Consider the following 15,580-nt stretch of genomic DNA (forward strand, 5'->3'; position numbering starts at 1 on the left):
TCTGTTGGTACAGTTATTAAAGAAAATTTGAACATCTTCTGGAAAACCCAGACTCTATCTGTTCCTTGCGGTTTCTCTGCAGCTCATGAGTGAGGATGTAACTGGAAGATCTGCATTACTTTCCTGCTCGTATACAGTGACGATAAACTGAAGTCACAACATTTTAACAGAGGAGCCATGAAAGGAAACTTCCTCTGATACTCATAAAAGTCAGAGTACATTTACTCATTGTTTGATTAATTGCTTCTCTTTTTAACAGAATGAGATTAGGTTACATCCAAAAACAAATGTTCAGTTTGGAGATCACAGGAGCTGTCATCAGAAATAAACCTCTGTAAGAACGTTCTTGTATGGCAGCATGGAAGTTTCATTAATTATAACAATATAAACACATTGATAAGCCAAAACAATATTATACTGAGTGCAATTGTCATGATAAATTACATTTTATACATCATGTCACTGTGTCAAAATGAAGGCTGCCTTTTTCATAACTACAGATTTTGTAATGTGATGTCTTATTTTTCAATAAAGCATTACATAAAACACTGGTAAATAGATTTGGAAATCTGAAAATCAACATAAAGAGAAGTAGAATAAGCAAGACAAGAGTCTCACAAATTTGGAGAGAAGTTTTTATGTAAACTCAGATTAAGTTCCTGTTCTTTCCATAACAGGAAAAAAACTGTCCAAACATCTACTCCTCGTATTCTTAGAAATGGCAATATCCAAATAAGTGATAACAAGTATACACTTATTTCTGTCATTCACAAAATTAGCAGTGTATACAAGAAATGCACTGTTTTGCACTGTCACATGTTAACATTTGTTTAGTACTTCTGCAATCCCACAGACAGTGAAACCACCTCAAATTTGCACAACAGCCTTTTGTTTGTTTGCAACCAATCTGTTCCACAAATGGACACGTGGCATGAGAACAGTATGAACTTGAATGTTTGAATGTTTATCTAATAAGAAGTAACCCTCTTGGACCACATCGTCTGTCACAATGAAGAAAAGTTCAGGGAGTTCAGGTGTATTCATTCTTAATAGAAGCTGCTCACTCACCTGCTCATCAGGTCTGACAGCTAACTCTCCTCCCATCAGATTGACGGATAATATTACAGTCTCTTCACAGCACTTGTTCAGTCTGTCAGGATGAAGACAAGAGAGAAACTATGAGCCAGACCATTCTGGATTGAGGCCAGATATGCAAACAAACCAAAAAAAAAAAAAAAAAACCTTCAGTGCAGGTATTTATATTCTCTTCAGTACAGAGTAATTATTATTATTATTATTTTTTATTTTTTTGTGTTTGTTGAACTGCATCTGTTGGTGTTGTTAATATCAAGCAGGTATTTTATGGAAAATCCTAATTGTATTCTGTTGTTTTCAGTTCTCTCTCTTTTGGTTTCTCTGCAGCTCGTGAATGAGGGTATAACTGGAAGCTCTGCAATCTTATTTGGCATCTAGTGGCATGACATTACATTAAAGACACAATGACAGCAGGAATATTTAAGACATTACTCAGAGAAATGATTCACTTGAGGAACCAGAATACAACATTTTCTCAGAGGAGTTTACGAGAGGAAGCTTCACTCTCATACTCATGTAAGTTTCTGATTAAATTTACATTGCATTTATTCCTTTTCATTTCACTAAAATGAAAACATGTAAGGATGCCTATAGCTGCTGAAACGATCTGTCTATAACTAATGGAGCCAGAGAGTGATTACGCTGGTCACAAGAGAGAAATATGTCAAATTTGCAATCACTTCCTCAGCCTTTGTTTAGAAACTCCTACACAGTAAATTTCATTGAAATTTTAAAATTTAATTAGTAGTACAGTGTTATAAATAAACATAATTATTATTAGCTATTATTAAAAAAAAAAATGAAAATTATAAAAACAAAATAAAACTTTTCTAGATTTACAAAGCCGATAATTGTGGAAACACGTCATGACAGTCTCTGAAAAGGGTCCATAATTTCCCAGTAAAACTGGAACAATATTTTGTAGTCTAACAACTGAAAATGAGAAACAAATCTAAGCTTTTTGATGAAATTAATTCCAGACATGACAGAGATATGATTGGAGACACAGTGACTGACAGCAGAGACATGTTCAGTATTACTAATGGTGAAGATTAAGAATAACATCAAGAGTATATGTGAAAAGCTTTTGAAAGGGAACTTCTGTCTCAGACTCTTGAATATACTGAAGTTTATTTGAGTATGATTAACAAATCTGCCATGCATTTCTGAACGTTCACATAGTTATTGTTGATGTCACTTCCGTATGATGTTTTCCGTGTTTGCATATACGGAAGCACTTACGACGAGCATTTAAAAAGTAGTATTTGATTTAAATTCAGTCGTATCTATATCACTATATTTAAATAAAACATAATAATATTATTGAGGCACCAAGATGAACAGGTATGTTTGATGAATTCTGAAAGAAATGTTATTTTGTAAACACAAGAACAAGGCCTAGTTTCCGTGCTTGCATTTGCATCCAGCTTGTCGTGTTTTGGTTCCAAATGCTTTATTTAAGGAAAGGAAAATATTTTAAGTATCATTAATACATTAATTTATCATTAATGTATCATTAATTCATAATTATCAGGGTTATCTGCAGGCAAATAGCTTCGATTATTTTGATTTTAGCAAGTAGCAATATCAATTTTGCATAATCATCTTACATCTCATTGCTTGTGCAGTTAGTGTTGATAATAATTTGATTTGTCGTATAGTGCATTAAATGAAAAGTATTTAATGTTGTATCAATATGGTATGATGTTCCCCTTATAAAGATTAACTGTTAAATTGTATATATGCCAATGACTCCATACAGGATGATGATTCAAAATATTCAATATATTATTAAGGGAAATGAATGTATATATTTGTTAATTTAGTTGTAAACTAGTGTATTGTCAATGTTTATGTAATGACAGAGACCTAAAATGACAGAATTTGGTCAAAGTGATATGAATCACACTATATACACCGCCTGGCCAAGAAAAAACAAAACAACAACAACAACAACAAAAAAGCAATCGTCAACTGGATTTAAATAAGCAACCTTGAGATTTTAGGATTGAATCATTATTGCAGGGTTTAATATGTTTCTGGTATGTTGTATAGTTGCCAACAATTTAACCCAAACTGATGCAGTGGGTAGATTTTTATTTTGCAAACAACCATGTTAGACTCTTTAGTGACCAGTGTTTTTAATTTGAGCCTGAGGAATGTTGGCATCGTCATCATGGAATATGTACATATTCCAGGATGATAATCCAAACATTCATCAGGCTGACCTTTTACCATATATTTTTTTTTTGTTGTTGTTTTTTTTTCCCCGAGTGTATTATTACACTATAATATATCAGTCACACGTTATTTTAAGAACTAGTTCTCACTATTAACTATGACTTTTGTCTCGATAAACTCCTAATTTGCTGCTTATTAATAGTTATTAAGGATTAAGTTTAGGTATGTGGTAGGATTATGAGATCTAAAATATGGTCATTCAGATTGAGGCATTAATATGTGCTTTAAGTACTAATAAACAGCCAATGCTAGTAATATTCATGCTAATAAGCAAGTCGTTAATAGTGATTTTTGATAACATCAGAATCAGAGTCTTACTCATTAGTATCATGATCTACTGTTTTTGTGCTGTTTCTGCAGATTCATCTGTGTGTTTGCAGTGTTCATAAACAAAGGTGAGAACAAAAACTTCATTTAAGAGTTAAATCCATGCCATATTAACATATATTAATAGCAGACATTTGTGTTTACATTTGAATTTTGTGTGATTTCAGTGTGTCTGCAGGTCACAGTAGAGGGTGTTATTGGTGGTTCTGTTGTCCTGCCGTGTTCTTCAACTGAGCATCATGTTAAACTTCATGACACTGATGTACACTGGAGACACAATGGCAGCAATATTGTGTTTGATATAATCAAGGGTGAAGATTCATTAGTGTTACAGGACTCAGAGTACAAGAACAGAGCTGAAAGTTTCCCGCCTGAGTATCTGAGACGAAACTTCTCCATCAAACTCAACAATCTTCAACATATTCATGCAGGGAAATACATCTGCCACATCACACCTTCGTATGAACAGAAGACTGTACTGCTGATTATCAATGGTGTGTGAAAGTAATTGATAAATGTGTGATGATTTTACTTTAAAAAGTTTTTACAAAATCTGAATAGTTAGTGTTCAGACAGATTTAATTTATCACAGTGCACTGATGTTTTTTCTTACTGTTTTGTTGCTGAATCAACAGCAAAAACAAGAAACAAATCCACTGATCAAGGAAACCAAGGAGAAGATACAGGAGCAGATGCAGTGACATCTTCTTTGCTCTGGGTTTACATTGTAGTGGTTTTGGTATTAATAGTGCCTATAGCCAGTTTCATCATATTTCAAATGAGAAAAAAACTTGCCTCACTTTTTTTCTGTTTAAATTGAAGTACAAATAATTGTATGTGTGTATGTACAAAAATGCACTGTTATAGTATTGCCACATGAACTGCATTGTTCTTATTGTATGAACAGAATGAGATCTTGAATATTACTTAAATAACACATTTTTTGACGTAGCCAAAAAAAAAAAAAATATGAATATGTCAATGTGTTGCTGCCTGAGTAATTCTATACCACAAGTGTTCTTTCTTATGTTGTACTGACAAGTGTACTGACTAGCTAATATTAAATACATATTTTTTCAGGGTGAATGCTGATTATTAGTCACTCAAACCCCCTTTACTTAAACGTTGGTCTCATGCACATCCACCACGTTTGTAGATTTGAAACACTTTTTATTTGTGTTTGTAGTTCTGAACTGTATTCTCCTCCAAAGCAAGATGGTTGCTTATTATATTAGCTGTTTCGAAAATCTACCGGAAAATGGTAGACAATCCGGGTACTTTTAGCACATGCTTTTCAACAGGTTGCCAGGTCAGCATAACAAACCAACTGGTACTCAAAACTAGCCCAAACACAGCCAAAATTGCATTTCAGGTCAAATTGTCTAATAGCTGTGTCCCCCTACACCCATTAGTCCACCAATATAGTCCACTTAAAGGAGTGAATGAAAATGGATGAGTAAATTTGGACATTGAGTGCATTCGAAGGGCTGCGGCTTTTGCACAGTTTGTGTTTGCTTATAAGAATTACAGAACCTCAGACACTTTGAACTTCTGAGATGGACGACACACACACAGTGTATTAACATACAGACATCTGTTTCCACATCCCACTGAGAGAAAATGCGGGAAAACACCTCTCTCACATGTAATGTAATGTAATGTAAGGTAAATAATGTCAATTTAGCTCAAAGGGAATCACTTAAAGGAACACTCCACTTTTTTTGGAAATAGGCTCATTCTCCAACTCCCCCAGAGTTAATAAGTTGAGTTTTACGTTTTGAATCCATTCAGCCGATCTCCGGATCTGGCGATAGCACTTTAGCATAACTTAGCATAGATCATTGAATCCTATTAGACCAGTAGCATCGCGTTCAAAAATGACCAAAGAGTTTCGATAGTTTTCCTATTTAAAACTTGACTCTTCTGTAGTTATATCGTGTACTAAGACCAGCGGAAAATGAAAAGTTGCGATTTTCTAGTCCGATTTTGCTAGGAACTATACTCTCATTCCGGCGTAATAATCAAGGAACTTTGCTGCCGTAACATGGCCGCAGCAGGCGCAGTGATATTACGCAGCGCCTGAAAGTAGTCCCCAGCCAAGTACCTAGTTATAATATAGCTGGGGACTACTGGGGACTAATATCACTGCGCCTGCTGCCGCAGCAAAGTTCCTTGATTATTACGCGGAATGAGGTATGGTTCTAATCATATCGGCCTAGAAAATCGCAACTTTTCATTTTCCGCCGGTCTTAGTACACGATATAACTACAGAAGAGTCAAGTTTTAAATAGGAAAACTATCGAAACTCTTTGGTCATTTTTGAACGCGATGCTACTGGTCTAATAGGATTCAATGATCTATGCTAAGCTATGCTAAAAGTGCTATCGCCAGACACGGAGATCGGCTGAATGGATTCAAAACGGTAAACTCAACTTATTAACTCTGGGGAGTTGGAAAATGAGCCTATTTCCAAAAAAAGTGGAGTGTTCCTTTAAGATTTTCTAGGGAATTTGAACTGAATCACTGTTTTACAGCTGATCACTGAGTCGGCCAGCGATTCATTGAACGAGACGTATAACATCAACTCTGCAATGGATATTAAAATCCAAAATATAGTGAAAACACTATTAATAAGCACAGTAACAAGATTGGCAGTTTAAGACATTAACTTGTAAGCACAAAACACAAGATATTTATATTTTATCTCAGAAAGAGAGAGAGTGAGGAAAGGATGAGTTTAGAGAATGAAAATGTGAAATCCCAAGTTTACAGCAATATGTGCAATTGCATAGACCTGAACAACCATCAATCACTTATTTAATCCTCGCATTGAGTTTCTCAATGAGGCTAAAATCTGTTAAAAGCACCAGCTCAGCAAAAATCTGGAGTTGTACTTGCTTGCGTTGCCTTTGTGTTAAGGTTGTCTTTTGGCTATTATTAATTCATCATTGTCATTAGGATATGTCCCCAAAACCTTCAAATTGGCTGTTATTAAGCCTCTCATTAAAAAACCACAACTTGACCCCAAAGATCTAGTTAATTACAGACCGATCTCAAATCTCCCTTTTCTGTCAAAGATACTAGAAAGGTAGTATCCTCACAATTATATTCCTTCCTAGAGAAAAATGATATCTGTGAGGAATTCCAGTCAGGATTTAGATCGTATCATAGTACTGAGACTGCTCTCATTAGAGTTACAAATGACCTGCTTCTATCATCTGATTGTGGTTGTATCTCTTTATTAGTTCTACTGGATCTTAGCGCTGCGTTCGACACTATCGACCACAACATTCTTTTGAATAGACTACAAAACTTTGTTGGCATTAGTGGAAGTGCCTTAGCATGGTTCAAATCGTACTTATCTGACCGCCATCAGTTCGTAGCAGTGAATGAAGAGGTATCATATCGATCACAAGTGCAGTATGGAGTACCTCAAGGCTCAGTACTAGGGCCGTTACTTTTCACGCTCTATATGTTACCCTTGGGAGATATTATCAGGAGACATGGTGTTAGCTTTCACTGTTATGCTGATGATACTCAGCTCTATATTTCTTCGCGGCCCGGTGAAACACACCAAATTGAGAAACTAACGGAATGCATAGTCGATATAAAAACTGGATGACGAGTAATTTTTTACTGCTAAATTCTGAAAAACAGAGGTGTTAATTATCGGACCTAAAAACCCCACATGTAACCTAGAACATTATCTAACACTTGACGGCTGCTCTGTCAATTCTTCTTCATCAGTCAGGAACCTAGGTGTGCTGTTCGATAGCAATCTGTCATTTGAAAGCCATGTTTCTAGCATCTGTAAAACTGCATTTTTTCATCTCAAAAGCATATCTAAATTGCGACCAATGCTCTCAACGTCAAATGCAGAAATGTTAATTAATGCGTTTATGACCTCAAGGTTAGACTATTGTAATGCTTTATTGGGTGGTTGTTCTGCACGCTTGATCAACAAACTACAGTTGGTCCAAAATGCAGCAGCTAGAGTCCTTACTAGAACCAGGAAATATGACCATATTAGCCCGGTTCTGTCAACACTGCACTGGCTCCCTATCAAGCATCGGATAGATTTTAAAATCTTGTTAATTACTTATAAAGCCCTGAATGGTTTAGCTCCTCAGTACTTGAGCGAGCTCTTATCGCATTATAGTCCTCCACGTCCGCTGCGTTCTCAAAACTCTGGCCGTTTGATAATACCTAGAATATCAAAATCGACTGCGGGCGGCAGATCCTTTTCCTATTTAGCACCCAAACTCTGGAACAGTCTACCTAACACTGTTCGGGAGGCAGACACACTCTGTCAGTTTAAATCTAGATTAAAGACCCATCTCTTTAGCCTGGCTTACACATAACACATTAATACGCTTCTATTATTCAAATCCGTTAAAGGATTGTTAGGCTGCATTAATTAGATCAACCGGAACCGGGAACACTCCCCATAACACACGATGTACTCGTTACATCGTAAGTTGAATGGCATCTGCGCTAATGTTTGTCTGTTTCTTTCCTAGTCTGTTTCTCGGTCCGTGTCCGATCAGATGGTGGGTCGGCGCCGGGAGGTGACGTCTGCGGCCCTGATCGTCGGCGGAGACCAGGACGCCCGGATGACCCCCAGAGATATATCCCCAGATATATCAACCAAAAATAACAAAATAACTAAAATATAATAAAATACCTAACTACATAATACTACTATTGTTAGAAATTGCAACAAAATTAAAATAGAAATAGAAACTTTTGAACTGCGGGTTTCGTCTGGTCAGAGGAGAACTGGCCCCCCGACTGAGCCTGGTTTCTCCCAAGGTTTTTTTCTCCATTCTGTCTCAGAGGGAGTTTTGGTTCCTTGCCGCTGTCGCCTCTGGCTTGCTCAGTTGGGGACACTTAATTTCTAGCGATTATCGCCGATTTGATTGCACAGATACTATTTAAACTAAACTGAGCTAGACAATGACATCTCTGAATTCAATAATGAAATGCCTAAATGAAAATTGAGTGTTTAATCTTATCATTATACATTACTGACACTCTATCCTCCAATTTGATACTGTTAAGTGCTTTGACACAATCTGTATTGTAATATATATGCGCTATATAAATAAAGGTGACTTGACTTGACTTGACTTAAGGGATTCCCTTTTGTCATTGTTGTTTCAGGAAAGGGGGTTTCCCGAGGTTGCTGATTGGTTGGAAGTTCAGTAGTCGTTTGTAGTGAAATCGTGGGTGTTGGCTGAAGATGGTTTGAAGCGGGTGCAGTCGGAGCTGGACTTCGCGGCAAACTTTTGAACACGACACTCAACGGAAAGAAAAGAAAAGAAACTAAAGTAAAAGAGTAAAATGTAACGAGACTTGGTGGTTTTTCTTCTCATCGTGGTAGCAGCTGGCGTGCAGGCCGAAGCACGCTGGAATGGTGCTCAAAGAATGCAGAAAGTGATGATGCAATCATGATTAATGTTGCAAGCTGTTCTGTGAAAAAGGCTTGCCGGTTAGGCTTTATTCAGACGGGCTGGAGCCAGGGATCTGATTTATGACATTGTCTTGTTCTCTGGGGCCTCTCTGGAATTTCGTCTCCTCATGTTTCGATGTTCTGATCAAATCTTAAATTTGTCTGACTCGTTCTGATCCTAGATACCCCCCTTGATTGGCGATGTGTCGAGTTGGAGACATCGGCAAGCACTGGATAAATAGGCAGAAGAAGCAGACTAAAACAGCAAACAACAAAACAACACCTCCATGACAGTTACGGTACTGTACTGAATAGTTTTAGTTCAATTTAGAAATTGTTGTTCTAATTTGGTTCGGCAAATTAGAACCAAATTAGAGTAGATGTGGTTACCTCTGGGTGTAGGTAATGTTGTGTGTGTTAATGGTGAAGTGTAGGTGTGGTTAGATCTGTTTCAGTCTGTGTTGTCTCCCCCCTTTTCGGGTATGTCAGTGAAGACTGTCTCTCTGAATCCTTGGTTTGGATGAGGGCGTGTCCATGATCTAACGGGGGTCAGTCCACGAAGGCAGGAAGTTCTTTAGCAGACAGTCGGAGGTAGTTTGGCATGGCTGTGTGAAGCTGGAATGCAAACTTTGTCTCCTGTGTTGCTGAACTGAGGAAACAGATCCTACACACACAGAAGACCACTGAGACGGTTATACACCTGCATCTGCGTGAACCAAGCAGATGGATGAAGGGGTGAAATGAAAGCTTTTATGGTTTCTCATGGTTTATTAAAAAAGGTCAGTTGATTAAGACTAGTTTACTCACTTGAAACTAACTGAAAAGAACCGGTTTGCGGAAAAGAACAGAGGTGTCAAGTAACGAAGTACAAATACTTCGTTACCTTACTTAAGTAGAAATTTTGGGTATCTTTACTGGAGTAATTATTTTTCAGCCGACTTTTTACTTCTACTCCTTACATTTTAAAAATAGCCTCGTTACTCCTATTTCATTTCAGTTTGTTTTCATTCCGGCTTGTCATCGTTCAAAAAAAAAAACCTATCCAGATAAATCGCGCCATCCGGATAGAGTGAATTTGATTGTGGTTGGATGAGAAGTATAAACATATACCATTCCGACACCCTATTGGTTTGTACGCGATCCATCGCACCTGCACATGACACAAATCACGTCACACTCCAGCAAGGACATATAGCCAGTGTTGGGGTCGTTACTTAAAAAAGATTATTTCTTAAAAGTTATTACCGTATTTCTCCACTACTGGCTCATTTATCAAACGGGTGCTTTCTCTTCGTCCTCCGCAAATTAAGCTACAGTAGGTAGTTCGGTAGAGAGACGTTTGAATAAATTAGCGTTTGCGATTGACAATGTTGTGATAAGTAGGCTATACTAACTTTGTAACTCGTTACCCCCAACACTGGACATCAGACGTATGCAGCCAAGTACGAAGATGTCCGTGGCAGAGACTCAAGAAGATAACTCGAGCGAAATGTAACTGATGTAGATTACCCTGTTGTTGTACATACAGGATTGAGTCCAAAGTGTTTGTTACATCTTCTAGTTAAATGTGACATTGTTGCCATTAGCTATAGAATTGAGCATAGTACAAACCAGGAAGGTATCAGGATTGAGTTTATTAATCACTTGGATTAATCATTAATTTTGACAGCACTAATGTTTATTGTATAGTCAGCGGTGCACATAAGTGGGCACATCATGCGTGACCAAAATTAAAAATGCGCTGCGTAAATAAGTTTTGACTAGGGATGGCTGACGCGAAACGGACGTTTCGACACGGTGTCGAGATCCCATGTCACGTGACTAAGGCGATCGAAGCATCAGGGCGTGTCACAATTGTTTCCAGACTTGGCATACCTGCCGAATCTGCGTTTGATTAACAGGGTCGGTAACAAATCACACAATCGCACATCTGTCTCAACCTAACTCCCACAAAGTAGAAAAGTGGAGTTAACCCATCTTCACTTCGTGTGTTTTTGTGAGAGGATTTTTTCAAGGGCTGGAGAAATTATATGTAAAAAAAGAAGTAGGCTAAGTCCATCAACAGCAGAACAATTAGCTAATTTTTAAATAAAAATCTTTATATGTAAAAAAAGTGGCTTGATGTACTTTATTGTATATTTTTCATTACCAAAATAACACTCACTTATTCACAGAGTTCATTCAGACGTCAGAATGATGTTTCAACACATTACAAGAACAGAACAAAAAAAACACACATTTGAATTGTTTTTTATAATTTTGTCAAGATGATTGCGTCACCCAGGATTCGAACCCAAGGTGACAGCTTTTCAGTCGAGCACACTAACCACTAACACTAACCACTAACATCAACTAAATCGTCAATTCGCTTAATTGTTTCTTTGTCGACGCTGTTTCAGAGCAATACTTGAAAATGACCACTAGGTGTCACCGTAGAGACGGGTGCCGAAATGTTTCGATGCCTCGACACATTTGCTTCGATTGCTTCAGTGTTTCACGAAGCCTCGCTTTGCCCACCACTAGTTTTGACAGCGCTTTTGCGTACCGACATGGTTGGCAGCTGTTGATGCACAATTACCATTTTAGATCAACAAACTGTACTGTATAAGATTTCTATTCAAACTGAAAGCATAATCTAGGCTACCCGCTGCCGTTTTCAAAGCAAAACTGTCTGTGACATTTCATTCACTGACGCAATTCCATCAGCGGCGCTAAACCCGGAAGCGCATAATACTTACTTGCCGGCAACCCGCCAAAATAAAAGCTCGCTGATTTTACGTTTGAAAATGATGAAAATTTTAATTAAAATAATGATAATAATAAAAATATTAACATTTTATTTGTAAGTTTACTATGAAATAATTGCATTTGTATTATCACACTTGATTATTATTATAATTTTTTTTTTTAGTTAGTTAATTTATATATATATATAAATAAATAAATAAATGAAGTGCAATAATATTATTATCACTATTATTAATGAATTTTTTATAGTTATAGTTTATGGGTCAAACAACATGCCATGGCCTGTGTGAGGACAAAACCAAATCTCCAGGTTCTCATATGAGAACCAGGCTGAAAAACGTATGTGCACCCCTGTATATAGACAACCATACAAGGGTAATTGTTACTAAGCCTGCCCTGGGTACAGCAATTTTCTTGTCCGTTGCCCTCACAGATTCCTGCAGCTAAGCTTGGGTGTACATTTACATTCCAATAAAGGTTAATGATGACATTCCTCTGAAGTTTGACTTTTTGCACCATTACAATACTTATAGGCAACTAGTCATCATATCTTCCGCTCCATGAAACACGTTAATGCTCAGTAGTACACATATATGGTTCTTTAATGTATTTGCATTGTACTAAAATGCGTTAATTTTTAATGGGCATATGCGGCTGAAACAGGTAGCCTAGTGCAACCCAAATTTTTCAACATTAACATTTTAATATAACATTATAGTCATTATGGCCTTTAGAAAAATGTTTTTTTGAGGAGGTGGGTGGTGCACAATAGGCCCCTGTGGCACGGCCTAAGCTTTTGTCCTTAATGGCATTTTTTCCCTTACATTACTTTTACTTTTATACTTTAAGTTTTGAAACCAGTACTTTTACACTTTTACTTGAGTAAAAACCTTGAGTTGATACTTCAACTTCTACAGAAGTCTTTTTAAACCCTAGTATCTATACTTCTACCTGAGTAATGAATGTGAATACTTTTGACACCAGTGGAAAATAATCAGACTTACCCCTGTTGTAAATAATGTTTCTTGATTATTTCACTTCATAAAACCTCAATATGTTGTCAGGAGCCACAGGTATTAATGTTGATGCCTGATATGTTTTTTTGACTCTCAATTGTCGCTAACCGCTGACTAGCATTTTATGAATCACCAAAGTCTGGTTTCAGCTAAAAAAAATATTATTTACTATTCTACTGAAGAAAAAAAAAAAAAGTTAGTAAATTTACAGCAAATGTTCGTTTGTGGGTGAACTAACACATTTGGCATGTGCTAAATGTGCACTAAACATGTAAATAACAATGAAAACAGACAAACTGCGATGCTACACTTTCATTTGAGGTTTAGACAACCGTGAGAACTTCATAAACACAAAGGTGTTGAAGAAACACTGCACTCGTTTCACAGTTAAACCTCCACTCTAGACAAAGGTGAGAGTTGTCGGTTGTCAAGAGCCAAAGCCAGTGGAACATGTTTCTGGTTTTGGTTTAGCACTTCAGATTAGTTGAGTTGAACATAACACTAGTAGTTCGGAATGGAGTAGTTTGTTTTTTTATTAATTTATACGTTAATACATATTAATTTACAAATTATGATATCAATACAGTACCAAATACAAATTCGAGGTGTGACTCATGCCAGGCCATTTCCAAAGAACCGCTTGTGACCTTTTCCTCTCTTTTTTTAGTTTAATTAGATTTGTGATGAATCTAAAAATGGTTCTTAAGCTTTGTCTGTTTTCATACAGTCATAAAGTCCTAATTAATCAATAGTGACATTATCTAATATGATGCACCTTTCCTCATTCCTATTTGAATGGCAAAATAATAAACTCATAGATGTTTCCTCAAAATAAAACACATTTTAAAATCCCAAGCAGACATACGCTTCTCACTTTCATTTTGTTAAAATACAGGCAAACAGTGCTAGGTTGACATTTCACACTATCAGACTATTATCTTGTGATCATTTAACTGATTACTAAAACAAACCCATCAATTAAAAGATCTTGATGTAATAAACAGTCCTCTGTATAATAAAAAATGTGGTCTCTTCTTGGTCTAACAGCATTGAAAACTCATCAGGCTTCAAAAAAATAATATATGCACACTCTCCATTCAAGGTCAAAGTGGTAGAAAAATGAAATATCCATTTCGACAACGCTCACAAAAATTTTCAGCAAATACAGATTAAGACAGCGATCCCCAAAAAAAAAAAATCTTATAAATCATAAAGAGACACACTAGTAAACATTAAAGTTCCTAAACACACATTTCATCTGATGATTCACTTATAGGACCCACTCGAATACAAAGGCTGGTACTTAAGGGAAAAATATAAATAAAACTACAACTGTCGTTTGAAGACAATAATTGTGATTACCTCATGACTTGCGATTTTTAGCTTGTTTGTAAATTTATTTATTTTTACTTTTTTATTTATTTATTTTTTTTTCTTTCCTGAACTTTCCTGCAGGCCCCAAAATCAAGAAAAAGTCAACAAAATAAGCGTAAATTCAGTCATACTCATGTGTTCAGCAGGTTTAGAGCAGCATAGGTGCTGTTGAAAGTATTTTTACACAGTTTAGAAAAGTCCATCGTGGCATTCTGAAAATTCTATTCTATTTCAGTTGCAGCTGAACAAAAATGAGCCAAAAGTGTTATAGAAAGATATTGTATGGGTCAGCAAGAACCATCAATAATTATCAAGACAGAAATTAATTTTTGTAATAAGAATGGATTCACAGTTTTGTAAGTGTAAATAGTCCTGATGCTGTTCTGTAACTTGCGTCTGCTGTAGATCAGCGTTGAGTTCTGATTGTTCTGCTGATCTTCTGATTCCAACAAAAACATTCAATAGTCCTAGAAATGGAACAGTATTTCAGATTCAGTATATTTACAAACAGTTGTACAATAATAATGTAGTCAAAAGCGTAAATAATATTTACATATGTCATTAACTTCAGCTGCTAATGGTGAAAAGCATCATATTTTTACAGATGGCTGAAAATAACTCACCGATCAGTACGATGATCAGAAGCCCGTTCATCAGAGCAGATATGATGATAATAATCTGCCATTGTGTTTGATTCTGATCAATAAACTCCACCGCTGTACGATTGTGACACTCAGTTAGTTGAACTGATTCTGTAATGAAGTTTCCACAGTCTGTTACTGTGCAATGCTTGCAGATTTGTAGCAGTGAATATACTGATATGATATAATATATATATATATATATATATACGTAAGTATCTAAAAATGTAAGCAGTAAATGACATGTTTGTAGGTATGTACGTAGCATTCATCAGTATCGTTGTGATCACTACAGAAGTAAATGAACTCACCGTTGAAGTATATTCTGGTGCTGTTGCTGAGTTTTGGAGGCACGCGTGTGTTCATACAGTAATAAACTCCTAATTCATCAGCAGTCACATTATTAATAACCAGACGATGTTTAAACTGCACTGAATATTTCTTTCTGAATATTATATTATTGTAAAAATGAGATGTTGGGAATGATCGTAGAATCACTGTTGGAGGATCTGCTGTTTTCAGTAAAATCCAATAAACCTCATTTTCATCAAGATCACAGTTTATGGTCACATTTGATCCCAAATCAGTCACTAGATCTGCCACTGCATACTGACAACAGATTAATACATCTATAAGAAAGAAAGAAAGAAAGAAAGAATGTAAAACCCCTGTGATTCATAACATAA

General features: G+C 36.3%; 1 long non-coding RNA gene across 1 annotated transcript; it reads left to right on the forward strand.

Annotated features, from left to right (window-relative positions):
* Positions 1-1,160: 1,160 nt before the first annotated feature.
* On the forward strand, positions 1,161-4,736 carry LOC131530814 (uncharacterized). The gene is made up of 5 exons (XR_009268500.1): positions 1,161-1,253; positions 1,423-1,611; positions 3,697-3,731; positions 3,831-4,157; positions 4,299-4,736. It is a non-coding gene; the product is annotated as an uncharacterized LOC131530814 (long non-coding RNA).
* Positions 4,737-15,580: the final 10,844 nt, after the last annotated feature.

Source organism: Onychostoma macrolepis, chromosome 22 (assembly GCF_012432095.1).
Source record: "Onychostoma macrolepis isolate SWU-2019 chromosome 22, ASM1243209v1, whole genome shotgun sequence".
NCBI lineage: Eukaryota > Metazoa > Chordata > Actinopteri > Cypriniformes > Cyprinidae > Onychostoma > Onychostoma macrolepis.